Consider the following 16,835-nt stretch of genomic DNA (forward strand, 5'->3'; position numbering starts at 1 on the left):
GATACAGCATCCATTTATGATAAAAACTCTAAATAAAATGGGTATAGAAGGAAAATACCTCAACATAATAAAAGGCCATATATGACAAACCCACAGCAAATATCATTCTCAATGGAGAAAAACTGAAAGCTATGCCTCTAAGAACAGCAACCAGAAAAGGATGCCCACTGTCACCACTCTTATTTAACATAGTATTGCAAGTCCTAGCCAGAACAATCAGGCACGAAAAAGAAATAAAAAGGATCCACGTGGGAAAAGAAGAAGTCAAACTATCACTCTTTGCAGATGACATGATTTTATATCTAGAAAACCCTAAAGAGTCCACTAAAAAACTTTTAGAAATAATAAAGGAATACAGTCAAGTTGCGGGATACAAAATCAATGTACAAAAATCGGTTGCGTTTCTACACACTAACAACGAAGTAGCAGAAAGAGAAATTAAGAATACAATCCCATTTACAACTGCAACAAAAAGAATAAAATACCTAGGAATATACTTAACAAAAGAGGTGAAAGACCTGTACACTGAAAAGGATAAGACACTGTTGAAAGAAATCAAAGAGGACACAAAGAAATGGAAAGATATTCCGTGCTCTTGGACTGGAAGAATTAACATTGTTAAAATGTCCATACTTCCTAAAGCAATCTATAGACTCAACGCAATCCCTATCAAAGTTCCAACAACATTTTTTACAGAAATAGAACAAAGAATCCTTAAATTTATATGGAACAACAAAAGACCCCGAATAGCCAAAGATTCCTGAGAAAAAAGAACAAAGCCGGAGGTATCACACTCCCCGATTTCAAATTATACTACAAAGCCATAGTAACCAAAACAGCATGGTACTGGCACAAAAACAGACACACAGATCAATGGAACAAAATGAGAGCCCAGAAGTAAACCCACAAGTTTGTGGACAGCTAATATTTGACAAGGGAGCCAAGAGCATACGATGGAGAAAGGATGATCAATAAATGGTGTTGGGAAAACTGGACAGCCACAGGCAAAAGAATGAAAGTAGACCATTCCCTTACACCATGCAGAAAAACCAACCCAAAATGGATTAAAGGCTTGAATGTAAGACCCTAAACCATGAGACTTCTAGAAGAAAACACAGGCAGTACGCTCTATGACATTGGTCTGAGCAGCATATTTTCAAGTCCCATGTCTGACCGGGCAAGGGAAACAAAAGAAAAAATGAAAAAATGGGACTACATCAAACTAAAAAGTTCCTGCACAGCAAAGGAAACCATCAACAAAACGAAAAGACAACCTAACAATTGGGAGAAGATATTTGCAAACCACACATCAGATAAGGGGTTAATATCCAAAATATGCAAAGAACTCATACAGCTCAACAACAACAAAAAACAACAATCCAATTAGAAAATGGGCAAAAGATCTGAACAGAGATTTCTCCAAAGAAGAAATACAGATGGCCAACAGGCATATGAAAAGATGCTCAACATCATTAGCTATCAGGGAAATGCACACCAAAACTACAATGAGGTATCACCTCACTCCAGTCAGAAGGGCTATAATTAACAAGACAGGAAACAGCAAATGTTGGAGAGGGCGTGCAGAGAAGGGAACCCTCGTTCACTGCTGGTGGCAGTGCAAACTGGTGCAGCCACTATGGAAAGCAGTTTGGAGTATCCTCAGAAAATTAAGCATAGATCTACCATATGATCCAGTTATTCCACTGCTGGGTATTTATCCAAAGAACTTGAAAACACAAAGGCATAAAGATACTTGTACCTCTATGTTCATTGTGGCATTATACACAATAGCCAAGACTTGGAAGCAACCTAGGTGCCCATCAAGGGACGAATGGATAAAGAAGATGTGGTATTTATACATGATGGGCTACTACTCAGCCATAAGAAATGGTGAAATCCAGCCATTTGTGACAACATGGATGGACCTTGAGGGTATTATGCTGAGTGAAATAAGTCAGAGGGAGAAAGTCAAATACCATATGATCTCACTCATAAGTAGAAGATAAAAACAACAAAAGCAAAAAAACACATAGCATTGGAGACTGGACTGGTGGTTACCATTGGGGAAGGGGGGAGGGGGGAGGGCAAAAGGGGTGATTAGGGGCACATGTGAGGGGATGCACTATATCAGTGTTCGGGTGGTGAACATGATGTAATGTATACAGAATTTGAAATATGATACACATCCGAAAAAAATAAAAATTTAAAAAAAAAAAAAGGAAAGTGATGGAGGGGGCCAGCCCCACGGCCGAGTGGTTAAGTTCGCACGCTCTGCTTTGGTGGCCCAGGGTTTTACCAGTTCAAATCCTGGGCACGGACATGGCACTGCTCATCAAGCCATGCTGAGGCGGCATCCCACATGCCACAACTAGAAGGACCCACAACTAAAAGTACACAACTATGTACTGGGGAGCTTTGGGGAGAAAAAGGAGAAATAAAATCTTTACAAAAAAAAGGCAAGTGATGGAGAGCCAGCCCTGAGGGCCTAGTGGTTAAAGTGTGGTGATCTCACCACTTTGGCAGCCTGAATTCGTTTCCTGCACATGGAATCACACTCTTCGTCTGTCAGTTACCATGCTGTGGTGGCAGCTCATATAGAAGCCCTAGAAGGGGCTACAATTAGGATCTACAACTATGTACTGGGGGGCTTTGGGGAGAAAAGAAAAAAGAAAAGAAGTAAAGTGATGAAGAGAGAGATCTACGCTAACACTGATCAAAATAAAGTAAGAGTGGCAATATTAGTTTCAGAGAGACATTTCACACCAGGGAAATCATCAGGGATAAGGAGAGGCACTATGTTATGATGAAGGGGTAAACTGTCCAAGAAGACATAATAATCCTTGATATATATGCACTTAACAGCAGAGCATCAGACTAAGGCGAAAACTGATACGACTGCAAGGAGAAACAGATGAATCCACCACCACAGTTGGAGACTTCAATGTCCCTCTACCAGAAATGGATAGATCCAGCAGACAGAAAATCACTAAAGATGGAGTTGAACCCAACACCTCCATCAATCAACCGGATATAATGGACATCTACAGACTACTTCATACAATGACAGCAGAATAAACCTTCTTCTCAAGCTCCCATGGAGCATTCACCACGACAGACCACATTCTCAACCATAAAACACACCTCAACAAATTTAAAAGAATACGTATGATAAAATATATGCTCTCAGACCACAGTGAAATTAAACTAGATCCAATAATAAAAAGGTAGCTGGAAAAGCTCAAAATACTTGGAGATTAAACACACTTCTAAATACATGGTTCAAAGAAGACATTTCAAGACCAATTAAAGAACATTTTAAACTAAATGAAAATACAACTTACCAAAATTTGTGGGACATAGAGAAAGCAGTACTTAAAGGGAAATTTATAGAATGAATGCATAAATTAGAAAAGAAGAAAGATCTAAAATTTAAAAATCCAATCTTCCATTTTAGGAAACTAGAAAAAGAAAAGCAAATTTCTGTAAAATAAGCAGAGGAAAAGACAGTATGAAAAATAAAATAAATCAAAAAAATTTAGAACTGGAAATCAATAGAGAAAAATCAACAGAATAAAAACCTAGTTCTTTGAAAAGATCAAAACTGACAAATCTCTAGCCAGGATAACTAAGAATAAAGAGAGCGGACACAAATCAATAATACAAGAAATGAAAGAGATCACTACAGATCCCATATACAAGAGCTATGTGAGGTAAACTACAAAACTCTAATGAAAGAAATCAAAAAAGAATTATAAAAATAGAGAGATATTCCATATCCGTGTATAGGAAAACTGAATATTGTCAAGATGTCTGTTCTTCTCAACTTGATCTATAGATTCAATGTAATCCCAATCAAAATTCTAGCAAGCTATTTTGTAGATATCAACAAACTGATCCTAAAGATTACACGGAGAGGTAAAAGACACAGACTGGCCAAGGCAATACTGAAGGAAAAAAACAGCCAGAGGACTGACACTACCAGACTCCAAGACCTACTATAAAGCGACAGGAATCAAGACAGTGTGGTAGTGGTGAAAGAGGAGACAAACAGATCACTGGAACAAAAGAGAGAGCCCAGAAACAGATCCCCATATACTCAACTAATATTTGACAAAAGAGCAAAAGCAACACAATGGAGAAAAAATAGTCTTTTCAAGAAATCATGCCGGAACAACTGTACATCACGTGCAACTAAAAAACAATTTAGACACAGACCTTCCATCCCTCACATAAATTAACTCAAAATGGATCACAGACCTAAATGTAAAATGCAAAACTATAAAACTCCGACAACATAGAAAACCTAGATGATGTTGGGCATAGGGACTATTCTTTACAAGACCAAAGGCATGATCCATGGAAGACATAATTAATAAACTGGAAACATTAAAATTAAAAACTTCTGCTCTGCGAAAACACTGTCAGGAGAATGAGACAGCAAGCCACAGACTAGGAGAAAACATCTGCAAACAACACGGCTGATAAAGGACTGTTATCCAAAATATACAAAGAACTCTTAAAATTCAGCCAATAAGAAAACCTGATTAAAGAATCTCATTAAAAAATGGCCCAAATGGTGCTCTAGCTCAGCAGGTTGGCCAGAGCACCTCACAGATAGAAAGGAGCAGTGAGAGCAAAGGAGTGGTGGATCGTGGCAGGCTCAGAATACACAGTGCCTGATGCCCACCCAGTGGCAGCAGGTGGGAGCTGCAACCAGATACTATCACTGTGCAGAGGCATGCTGTCAAGCAGTATGAAAAAACACATTAAATCTCCAGACCAGAAGGAAAATGACAAGCACCCAGAACGTGCTTGACAAGAATCCTGAAGGCACAGAAATTCACAATCTAAATGACAGAGAATCCACAATACCTATCATAAAAAAACCACTCAACGAGTTACGTGACACTACATACAGACAGTTCAATGAAAGCAGGAACTACTTCACAAAAGAGATTGAAACTATAAAGAAGAACCAATCAGAAATGTTGGAGATGAAAAACACAATGGAAGAGAGAAAGAAAAACCTAAACTCCCTGAATAACAGAGCAGATATTATGGAGGAACGAATGAGCAGTTTGGAGGACAGAAATATAGAAATGCTTCAGATGGAGAAAGACAGAAAACTCAGACTAAGAAGAAATGAAGAAATTCTCCAAGAAACATCTGATTCAATTAGGAAACACATAGGAGCATTATAGGTATTCCAGAGAAAGCAGAGAATGGAGTAGAAAGCTTGTTAAAAGAACTAACAGCCAAAAAGTTCCCAAGCCTGAGGAAAGAGCTGGAAATACAAGTGACAGAAGCCAACAGATCTTCCAACTATATCAGTGTAAAAAGACCTTCTCCAAGGCATATAGTAGTGAAGGTGGCAACACTCAATGACAAAGAAAGAGTATTATGGGCAGCAAGGCAGAAGAAAACCTACAAAGGAACCCCTCTCAGGCTTGGAGTGGATTTCTCAGCAGAAGCCTTAGAGGCTAGGAGAGTGGAATGATCTATTCAAAATTCTGAAAGACAAAAATTTTCAGCCAAGAATACTCTATCCAGCAAAAATATCCTTCAGATACGACAGAGAAATAAAAACTTTCTCAGCTAAACAAAAGCTGAGGGAGTTCGCCACCACAAAACCTACTACAAGAAACGTTCAAGAAGGTCCTAATACCTGGGAAGGTGGGGTTTAAAAAGCCTTGAGCAAGGAGATAAGCAGGTAGACAAAATCAGAAAATTGCAGCTTTCTATCACAACAGGTGAGCAAACAATTCTAATATTAAAGATAGAGGGAAGGAAAAAACCAAAAATAAATATAATCTCATCATTTTAACCACAAACTCACAACACAAGATAGAATAAGTTGTGACATAGTACTTAGAAGGGGAAACAGAAGAGGATGAAATTGGTTTAGACTAAGGAAGTAAGAGGCTTTCAGAAAACGAACTATCTCATCTAACAGATTTTTTTATACAAACCTCATGGTAACCACTAAACGAATAACCAGAACAGAGACACAAACGATAAATAAAGAGAAAACTAAGAAAATAATCATAGAAAACTATCTGATTGAATTGGTAGTCCAAAATACATGGGACAAGAAACAAAGGAAATGCAGAAGAACTGGAAGACAAGAAATAAAATGGCAGCATTGAGCCCTCATATATCAACAATCACTCTAAATGTAAATGGACTGAACTCTCCAATCAAAAGACACATAGCAGGGGCCGGCACCGTGGCCGAGTGGTTAAGTTCGCGTGCTCCGCTGCAGGTGGCCAGGTGTTTCATTGGTTCAGATCCTGGGCGTGGACATGGCGGCACTCGTCGGGCCATGCTGGGGCAGCATCCCACGTGCCACAACCAGAGAGGGACCCACAACTAAGAATGTACAACTATGTACCAGGGGGCTTTGGGGAGAAAAAGGAAAAAATAAAATCTTTAAAAAAAAAAAAAAAAGACACATAGCAGTGGGATGGATTAAAAAAACAAGACCCAACAAAATGCTGCCTCCAGGAAACATATCACCTATAAAGACAAACACAGGCTCAGAGTGAAGGGATGGAAGAAGGTACTCCAAGCTAATGGCAAACAAAAGAAAACAGGTGTTGCCAGGCTTACATCAAACAAAACAGACTTCAAGATGAAACAGATAATGAGAGACAGAGGAGCAGTGTATAATGATAAAAGGAACACTCCATCAAGAAGACGTAACACTTACAAATATATATGCACCCAACACAGGAGCACCAAAGTACATAAAGCAACTATTAACAAACCTAAAAGGAGATATTAACAACAACACAGTAATAGTAGGGGACCTTAACATCCCACTTACATCAATGGATAGATCATCCACACAGAAAGTCAACAAGGAAAATAGTGGATTTAAACAAGAAACTAGACCAGATTAACTTTATATATGTATGTAGAACACTCCATCCAAACACAGCAGAATACACATTCTTCTCAAGTGCATATGGAATATTCTCAAGGATAGACCATATGCTGGGAAACAGGGCAAGCCTCAATTAATTTAAGAAGAGTGAAATCATATCAAGCATCTTTTCCAAAAACAATGCTATGAAACTAGAAATGAATTACAAGAAAAAAGCTGGGAAAGGGACAAAGATATGGAGACCAAACAACATGCTACTGAACAACCAATGGATCACTGAAGAAATTAAAGGAGAAACCAAAAAATCTGGAGACAAAGGAAAATGAAAACACAACATACAAAGTCATATGGGATGCAGCAAAGTGGTCCTAAGAGGAAAATTCATAGCAATACAGACCCACCTTAACAAACAAAAAAAATCTCAAATAAGCAATCTTAAACTACACCTAACAGAATGAGAAAAAGAACAAAGTCCAAAGTCAGCAGAAGGAGAGAAATAGTAACAATCAGAGTAGAAATAAATGAAATTGAAACAAAAAAGAGAGCAGAAAGGATCAATGAAACAAAGAGCTGGCTCTTTGAGAAGACAGACAAAACTGACAAACTCTTAGCCAGACTCACAAAGAAAAAAAGAGAACGCTCAAATAAATATAATTAGAAATGAAAGAGAAATTACAACAGACACCACAGAAATACAAAGGATTCTAAGAAAATACTATGAAAAACTATATGATGGACAATCTAGAAGAAATGGATAGATTCTTAGACTCATACAACCTCCCAAAACTAAATCAAGAAGAAATAGAGAATCAGAATAGACCAATCACAAGTAAAGAGATTGAAACAGTAATTGAAAACTTTCCCAAAAATAAAAGTCCAGGACCAGATGGCTTCTCTAGAGAATTCTCTCAAACATTCAAAGATTTAATACTTATCCTTCTCAAGCTATTCCAGAAAATTGAGGAAGACAGAACACTTCCCAGCACATTCTACAAGGCCAACATCATCCTGATCCCAAAGCCAGACAACGACAACACAAAGAAGGAAAATTACAGGCCAATATTGCTGATGAACATAGATGCAAAAATCCTCAACAAGATATTGGCAACCCGAATACAGCAATACATCAAAAAGATCATACATCATGATCAAGTGGGATTTATACCAGGGACACAGGGATGGTTCAACATCCACAAATCAATCAATGTGATACACCACATTAACAAAATGAGGAATAAAACCACATGATCATCTCAATAGATGCACAGAAAGCATTTGACAAGATAACAGCACCCATTTAAGATGGAAACACTCAATAAAATGGGTATGTCATATACGGCCTTTATTATGTTGAGGCACTTTTCTTCTATACTCATTTTATTGAGAGTTTTTATCATAAATGGATGTTGGATCTTGTCAAATGCTTTCTCTGCATCTATTGAGATGACAAAATTGTCCCATTCGCAACAACATGGATGGACCTTGAGGGTATTAAGTGAAATAAGCCAGGCAGAAAAAGACAAACACCATATGATTTCACTCATATGTGGAAGATAAACAAGCACAGACAAAGAGAACAGTTTAACGGTTACCAGAGGGAAGGGGTTTGGGGGGTGGGCACAAGGGGTGAAGGGGCACGTTTATATGGTGACTGGAAATAATAATGTACAAATGAAATCTCACAATGTTGTAAACTACTATGACCTCAACAAAAAATTTAAAAAAAAAAATAAAAATGAGCCACAGAGCTTAACAGACACTTCAAAGAGATGGTTAAAAAGCATATAAAAAGATGCTCCACATCTTACATCATCATAGAAATACAAACTCAAAACAGTGAGATACTACTACACACCTGTTAGAATAGCGACAATCCAAAATAGTGACAATACCAAAAGTTGGAAAGCATGTGGAACAACAGGAACTCTCCTTCGTTAATGGTGGGAATGCAAATTTGCCAGTTTCTTACAAAACTAACATACTCTCAACATATGGTCCACCAATTATGCTCTTTGGCATGTACCCAAAGGAGCTGAAAACATGTCCACACAAAAACCTGCATATAGGGGCCAGCTGAGTGGCGCAGCAGTTAAGTGCACATGTTCCACTTTGGTGGCCCAGCATTTGCCGTTTTAGATCCCGGGTGTGGACATGGCACCGCTCGGGAAGCCATGCTGTAGAAGAAGTCTCACATATAAAGTAGAGGAAGATGGGCACAGATGTTAGCTCAGGGCCAGTCTTCCTCAACAAAAAGAGGAGGATTGGCAGCAGATGTTGGCTCAGGGTTAATCTTCCTCAAAAAAGAAAAAAACCTGCACATAGATGTTTACAGCAGCTTTATTCATAACTACCAAAACGTGGAAGTAACCAAGACGTCCTTCAGTGGGTGAAGGGATAGGTAAACTGTACCTCATCCAGACAACAGAATATTATTCGGCACTGAAAAGAAATGAGCCGTCCAGCCGTGAAAAGACATGGAGGAACCCGGAATGCACATCACTGAGTGAAAGAAGCCGATCTGACAAGGCTGCACACTGTGAGATTCCAACTCTGTGACATCGTGGAAAAGGCAGAACTATGGGGACAGCACCAAGTTCAGGGCTGCCGTGGGCTGCAGCAGGGATGACTGGTGGAGCACAGAGGATTTCCGGGCAGTGAAACTACTCTTATGATACTGTACGGGAAGATCCGTGCCATTCTACCTTTGTCAAAACCCACAAAACGTACAACATCGAGTGAGCCCCTGGGTAAACTCTGGACTTCGGGTGATGACGTGTCAGTGTAGCTGACCGGCTATAACACGCATACGGTCTGGTGGGGGACACTGCCCGACAGGGAGACTGGGGAGAGGGCAGGGGCTCTGAGAATCACTGTACCCTCTTGTTGAATTTTGCTATGAAGTTAAAACTGTTCTAAAACAATGAAGTCTATTTTTAAAAACCCTTTTAAAAGAAATAAAGAGGTCCTAGACTTAGTCTTCCACCTTCAACACTGGGCTAGACAACAGGAGATAAATGATGCCTTCAAAGCTGAGGTAAAAGGATTTTGAACCCAGAACTCCAAAGCTAACTAAATTACCAACTGACATTTACATTCATGTAGGGGTTCAAAACTTACATCTCACACAAATTTCTCCAAGTTGTTGGAGTATTCCCTTCAGGAAATGAGAGAAAAGCATCAAAAACACACATTATCAGAGAAAGTGCAGATAGCACCTCTGAGCACAGAAGTCCAGCATGACTCGTGTAAAGCAGCTGAGACCCATACAGACGGGAGCGAGAGGCCAGGGACTCAAGGAAGGCCATCCAAGAAGCCAACTGCATACAACAGCAAGTACAACGCAAATTTCTCACCCCACAGACACGGCTTACCAGCTCTAACATTGAGAGAGCTTCTGACAGCAGACACGAAAAATGGGTGAGATAAGAACAGAAAAAGGAAGGCCACAGAGGCCCTTACAAGTAAGACAAGATACCCAGCCTCACACATAAAACCACACTGGGACATCGTTTCTCACCCTTCGGCTGGACAAAAACCCACACGTGTGACAGCACACTCCAGTGGCACTTACATGTTGCTTGCTGGGAGGAATGCAAACGGGCACAGAGCCCATGGAGGGGGATCTGCGGACGTCTCACAGAACTACATCTGCACGTAAGACCTGACTCAGTTCCACTTCTAGAAATCCACCCCGTGACACAGCGGCAAGACAAGCGGACAAGCCGACTCACTGCAGCTATCATTTCCAACAGCAGCAGAGAGGAAACAAGCCAAACGTACACTAACTGACCGGCGGACAAGCTAATGAGGAGCACTATTCCGCTGTAAGAGCCCTCAGCAAGATCCCTGCATCCTGCTAAGCAGGCACCAACACACATGGCACGTGAAAACCCACGTGCCACAGGAGTAGGGGTGTGTGTCCATCCACAGGGCGCTGACGTCAGCTTGTCGTCACAAGGGGCTCATCCCACCCACCTGAGGATCACGGGCTCACCAGTGGAAAACGGAACAAGACTCTCCCAGGAAGCTACATCAACATCTATTTGTTGACGGAAGTAAGAAAAGAAATAAAGCAATAACTTATAAAATAAACTGTTCTGACTCGCAAAAGTTATTTAAACTGCACCAAACCACCATGGGCAAGAATAACTATATATACTCAGCCTGTTCTAACAGAACCTACACATTCCAAAACCACCAACTCTTAACTTTGTGTGCACTCAGGTGTTGCAAAGATAAAGAGCAAGCTCTGTTGCAGCAACCCACTTGGATTAGAAATCCTCACCACCCCCTCCACACTGCTCACTGCCTCCACCCTGCCAACTCGCTCACTTCTCCCCCGTGCGCACCCGCCCCAGGAGGCTGTCAAAGTGACGCACTCCTGCTGCTCAGCACACTGAGCAAGCCCAGTTTGATACAACCAGCAGTGGGCTCTGGGGGTGCCGCTTCAACAGACGCTGAAGGAGTGTGACGTCATAACTCTGGGGGAGGAATCAGAAAATCTGAGAAGTGACCAATGTTTTCATCATTTAAGCAGGACATCTGAAAGTCCACGGGAAATGTGAAAACACCCACAAATACCAACACTTGGAGGCCCCAGTGTGAGTGAAGTTCACCAGGCAAACAGGCCCACTTTCACACACAGCCTCCAGTCAACGTTTTCGCGTCTTGCTAGAGGATCCATCTCAGATCGCAAGAGATTTAAGGAAACCTCCAGATGAAACACGGAGACTGAAAGCAAGGAGACACAAAGACATTCACAAGAGGCCAAGCAAATCCAAGAAAGGCTTTTCAAAAATGCATTCATAGCCTCAGAAGGATAAGCCACTTGCATCTATGAAGCAAACAAACGTGAGAACAAGTAAGAGCTCCTAGAAATTTAAAATGCTTACTAAAAAATTTTTTTAAAAGGTTAGAAAATAAAGTCAGTAAACTCTCTCAGAAACAATTAGAAGATGGAAATGAATAGAGAAGGTTTAAAAAAAAAAAAAGAAAGGATCAACCTAAGAGGCATAACCTCCAAGAGATTCCAGAGAGAAGAGAAGCAATGGAGAGCGGCCAAGACAACAGAGGACAGCCAAGGCCATGGAGGACGGTCAAGGCAATAGTGTATGGTCAGGCAATCAATGACAGCCATGGCAATGGAGGACAGTCAAGGCAATCGATGATGGCCACGGCAATGGAGGACGGTCAAGGGAATGGAGGGAGGTCAGGGCAACAGAGGATGACCAAGGCAACGGAGAATGGTCAAGACAACGGAGGACGGTCAAGGCAATGGAGGATGGCCAAGGCAATGGAGGACAGTCAAGGCAACGGAGGACAGTCAAGGCAACGGAGGATGGTCACAGGAGAAGCAAAGTCCACATAGTTAAAGGATGAATCCAAGGACTAAAAAGCCTGAAACAGTAAGTAAAAAAGGCCCACACCAACATACACTGTCATAAAGTCTCAGAACACATAAAAAAACAATTCTAAAAGTTTCTAAAGAAGAGGGAAAAACCAATGGACATGTACAAAGTTTCAAAAATGAAAATGGCATCCAACTTCCCCAAACAGCAACACTGGGATCTCAAAGACAATCAATGGAGCAGTGCCTGGAAAATTCTGCATGAAAGTCATATCCCACCCAGAATTTTGTTTTTCCTGAGGAAGATTCGCCCTAAGATAACATCTGCTGCCAATCTTTCTCCTTTTGTATGTGAGCCACCCACCACAGCATGGCCAGTGACAGACAAGCGGTGTAGGTCTGCACCCAGGAACCAAACCTAGGCCGCCAAAGAGGAGCACACTGAACTTAACCAATAGGCCACTGGGGCTGGCCCATTCCCAGAATCTCTGACCCCACCAAGGACTGAGCATGAGAGCAGAATAAAAGCAATGTCAACGCAAGGTCTCAAAAAACTTCATCATCTACGCGTATTTTTGAAAAACTGTTGTTAGTCTGGGACAATTACAAACAAGCACGAAAGTAAAGAATAGTAATGAATCACCACACATTCCACTTGTAGCAACTAATTCAGTGCCTATTCTTGAAGCTTCCTGAAGATGCACAAGGGCCCCCTCAGCCAGCACACACTCAGAAAAAGGGAGGTGTGGCATCCAGGAAACAAGGAACAGCCAACATCCCAGAGAAGAAAAGGAGTCCCAAGGACAACATTGCAACAGGTCAAGAGAGCAATCAACACAGACCAGAGAAAGCCAGAAGGGGCTGGAAAAAGTCTCTAAGGAAAACACGAACAGAGGATTATCCATCACATCTGACATGGAAAGAACTACACTGAGAGGAGTTTTATAAGGCTGTCAGGGCCAGCCCCAGTGGCCCAGTGGTTAAGTTCAGTGCTCGCCACTTTGGCAGCATGGGTTCAGTTTGCAGGTGTGGACCTACACCACTCATCTGTCAGTGGCCATGTTGCAGCAGTGGCTCAGATACAAAACAAAAAAGGAAGACTGGCAGCAGATATTAGCTCAGGGCAAATCTTCCTCAGCAAAAAAAAAAAAGAGGCTTCAAGGTGCAAAGAAATTTAAGCAAATAGAAAAAAAAAAAAGAAATCACTACACTCCAGGAAAAACAAAACATTGTACAAAAAAAGTAATTACACTGCATTACTTTGGCTCAAAAGTAATTTTTATTAGGAGGCTGAAGGAAGAGGACAATGTTATGTGAAAAAAAAACAAAATCCTCAACCAATGTCAATATATAATATCTAAAAGTCAGAGCAAGAGAAATTTGTACACTCATTATTTACAAATTTTAAGGTAAAAATCAGAAAGAATGGAGTGCCTACTTTTTGTTATTAAGTCTTTGGCACTACTTGACATTTTCAATTACGAATTTTTAATAATTTGATAAAAATAAAATCAAGGTTTCTTGGGCTGGCCCTGTGGCCGAGTGGTTAAATTCGCGCGCTCCGAGGCAGGCAGCCCAGTGTTTCGTTGGTTCGAATCCTGGGCGTGGACATGGCACTGCTCATCAAGCCACACTGAGGCAGCGTCCCACATACCACAACTGGAAGGAGCCACAACGAAGAATATACAACTATGTACTGGGGGGCTTTGGGAAGAAAAAGGAAAAAAATTAAAAAACCTTTAAAAATAAATAAATAAATAAAACCAAGCTTTCTTAAATATTTGATTTAAACATAGCAAAAAGAGTTGTTAAATCTGAGTGTTAGGTACATGAATATCTATTATCATTCCCTGTACCTATTAGAATGATTAAAGTATGTCATAATAAAAGAAGAAAAACTGCAACCTTTATTAAACTAGTAAAAATAGAGGCTAACTCTAGGGAAAAAATTTATGAAAAAAGTTATACCATGTAATAAGACTTGCTGCCCAATGTCATTAGGTATATATAAACTACTACTTTAGCAACCAATTAAATTCCAACAATTATATAGATACACCTAAGTTATTTTTAAAATAGAAACCCCTAATATGTTGAACTAGACATACAGAGAATGTAAAAATGAAATTCTGAAATTTTTACTGATCACTCAGTGAAAAGCACTGGGATTGCCTATCCAATCTATTTACCACTGTGGTGATTTTAGAACATGGCCACAAATTCCTTGCACTGCTCCCATCGAGCAAAGCACAGGCTCCCTCCTTGAGCCTGGGCAGACCTCTGTGACTGCCTTCATGCACAGAAGGCAGCAGAAGGGAACCTGTAGGATTTCCAAGGCTCCTGCAAAAGAGACCATGCAGCTGGGCGTGCGTCTCTTGGGATACCTGCTCTGGAGCCCTCATAAGAAGCCCAGGTGTCCGACAGCCCACAGACGAAGACAGGTGCCCTAGGAGCCAGACCTGCCGAAGCCCCCACCATTCACCTTTGAGATGGCAGCAGCCCAAGTGCACAGTGGAGCCGCCATACTGACTCTGGAATGCCTACCTGGGCTTCTTGCTGCATGAGGAAAAGAAACCCCCTTTTGGGGTGAATTTTCTTTATTTGTAAATGGGCACATTACAGTTACTGATACAGGGATTTAAAAGCAACAGAGCCTTTGTCTATGTTAACAGCAAGAATGATTAAGACGATTTTACAAATACAAAATTTTACAAATACAAATACAAATCCAATACTTAAATGGATCAGCAACCTTTCTAAATTAGAGTATATTACACAACAGTGAAAAACAATAAATGACCCATGGGCTCATACGGTAAACTACCTAACAACGGGCCACCCAGAATTTACAGAATACCCACTCTATCTCTACCCTATGCCACATGCTCTATGAAATATCGAAGAATAAGAAAATATAAGCTCAAAGTATTGGCTAGGATTAACAATCTCTCCTCTAAAAACAGTAACATCTCTTGGTTTAGCTCCTTCAGTTACTTACACCAGACTACACATCACTTGAATCAGCCTGATCACCTCCTAACAACCAGGTGACTTTAAAGTCAATGAAGAAAACAGGAGTGTTGAATTTGGAATGGTGTGCACAAAAACTTTAGAAAATAAATTACTATTTCAAATGACAGAAACGTGGGAGGTTCACTGACCACCAAAACCTGACAGCAATTTTTGCAACTAATGAGATGAAATAAAAAATCCTTTATTGTAAACAGTATGATCAACAACATTAATGCTTTCTGTACAGCAGCTATAACGTGCCAAGGACCTGGCTAGGCACCTGACACACGCAAGCATTTATTCTTCATTCTTCATGATGACTCCCCACAGGGACAAACTGTGACAGTCCCACTGTTTATACGAGAAAACCAAGGCTCAAGGACAAACAAAACACACCAGCATTTAAACAGCTCATCAGAGAGCAGGACAGAGCTGATGAGCGCTGGCATTTGAATAATAAACTCACAGATGACGTACACTTCAGTCTGCCATCACTAGTGCAAGTCAATCTTATTGACAAATATTGAACAACTAAATTAATATTATCTTTATAAAAGAAATTAAAATCAAAAAGAGAGAAGGGCTACTTAATAATCATAACCCCTGTGGCTCTTCTACAAAGGAATTCCAAATACTGTAAGAAACAGTTCTAAATCACACAGCAACTACTTCTGTAAGATTCATAATTGGGGCCGGCCCAGTGGCACAGCAGTTAAGTTCACACGTTCTGCTTCTCGGCGGCCGGGGGTTTGCCGGTTTGGATCCTGGGTGTGGACATGGCACCATTTGGCAAGCCATGCTATGGTAGGCGTCCCACATATAAAGTAGAGGAAGATGGGCATGGATGTGAGCTCAGGGAGAGGCTTCATCAGCAAAAAAGAGGAGGACTGGCAGTAGCTGGCTCAAGGCTAATCTTCCTCAAAAAAAATAATTTTGCTAGCATAATTCTCAGAATCATTTATCAAAGAACCTTAAAATGTTATGACAGACTTTTTTCAATGTTCAAATGTACTTCTGGAATGGAGAAGAACATAAGTCCTAAAGAAAATATCACTTACCTATTTATAGTGTAGCCTAGATTTCCTTTGTTTGGGGCTAGGTAAAAATCATGCAAAATCTAAACTTCTATTCTAGTTCTAAAGGAGGCCCCCTTATCCACGGTTTCACGTTCCACAGTTTCAGTTACCCACAGTCAATAGCAGTCCAAAAATATTAAATGGAAAATTCCAGAAATAAACAGTTCATAAGTTTTAAACTGCACACCGTTGTGAATAGTGTCATGAAATCTCAGGCCATCCCATTCCGTCCCGCCCAGGAGGTGACTCATCCCTTTGCCCGGAGGATCCACGCCACCCGCGTTAGACACTTAGTAGCCATCCAGGTTGTAAGATCAACTGTCAAGGTATCGCAGCGCTTGTGATCAAGCCAATCTTATTTTACTTACTAATGGCCCAAAGCATAAGAGCAGTGATGCTAGCAATTCCGATATGCCCGTAAAGTGCTTCCTTTAGTGAAAGTGTGGACTTAATAAAAAAGGAGAAAGAACAGTATGCTGAAGTTGCCGAGATCTACAGTAAGAATGAATCTTCT

At 40.6% G+C, this 16,835-nt stretch overlaps 1 protein-coding gene across 9 annotated transcripts in view; it reads right to left on the reverse strand.

Moving 5' to 3' along the window:
• SPIN1 (spindlin 1) overlaps window positions 1-16,835 on the reverse strand; it is a 76,399-nt gene that overhangs the window by 36,450 nt on the left and 23,114 nt on the right. The window lies entirely within an intron of this gene.

This window comes from Equus przewalskii, chromosome 22, assembly GCF_037783145.1.
Source record: "Equus przewalskii isolate Varuska chromosome 22, EquPr2, whole genome shotgun sequence".
Classification (NCBI taxonomy): domain Eukaryota; kingdom Metazoa; phylum Chordata; class Mammalia; order Perissodactyla; family Equidae; genus Equus; species Equus przewalskii.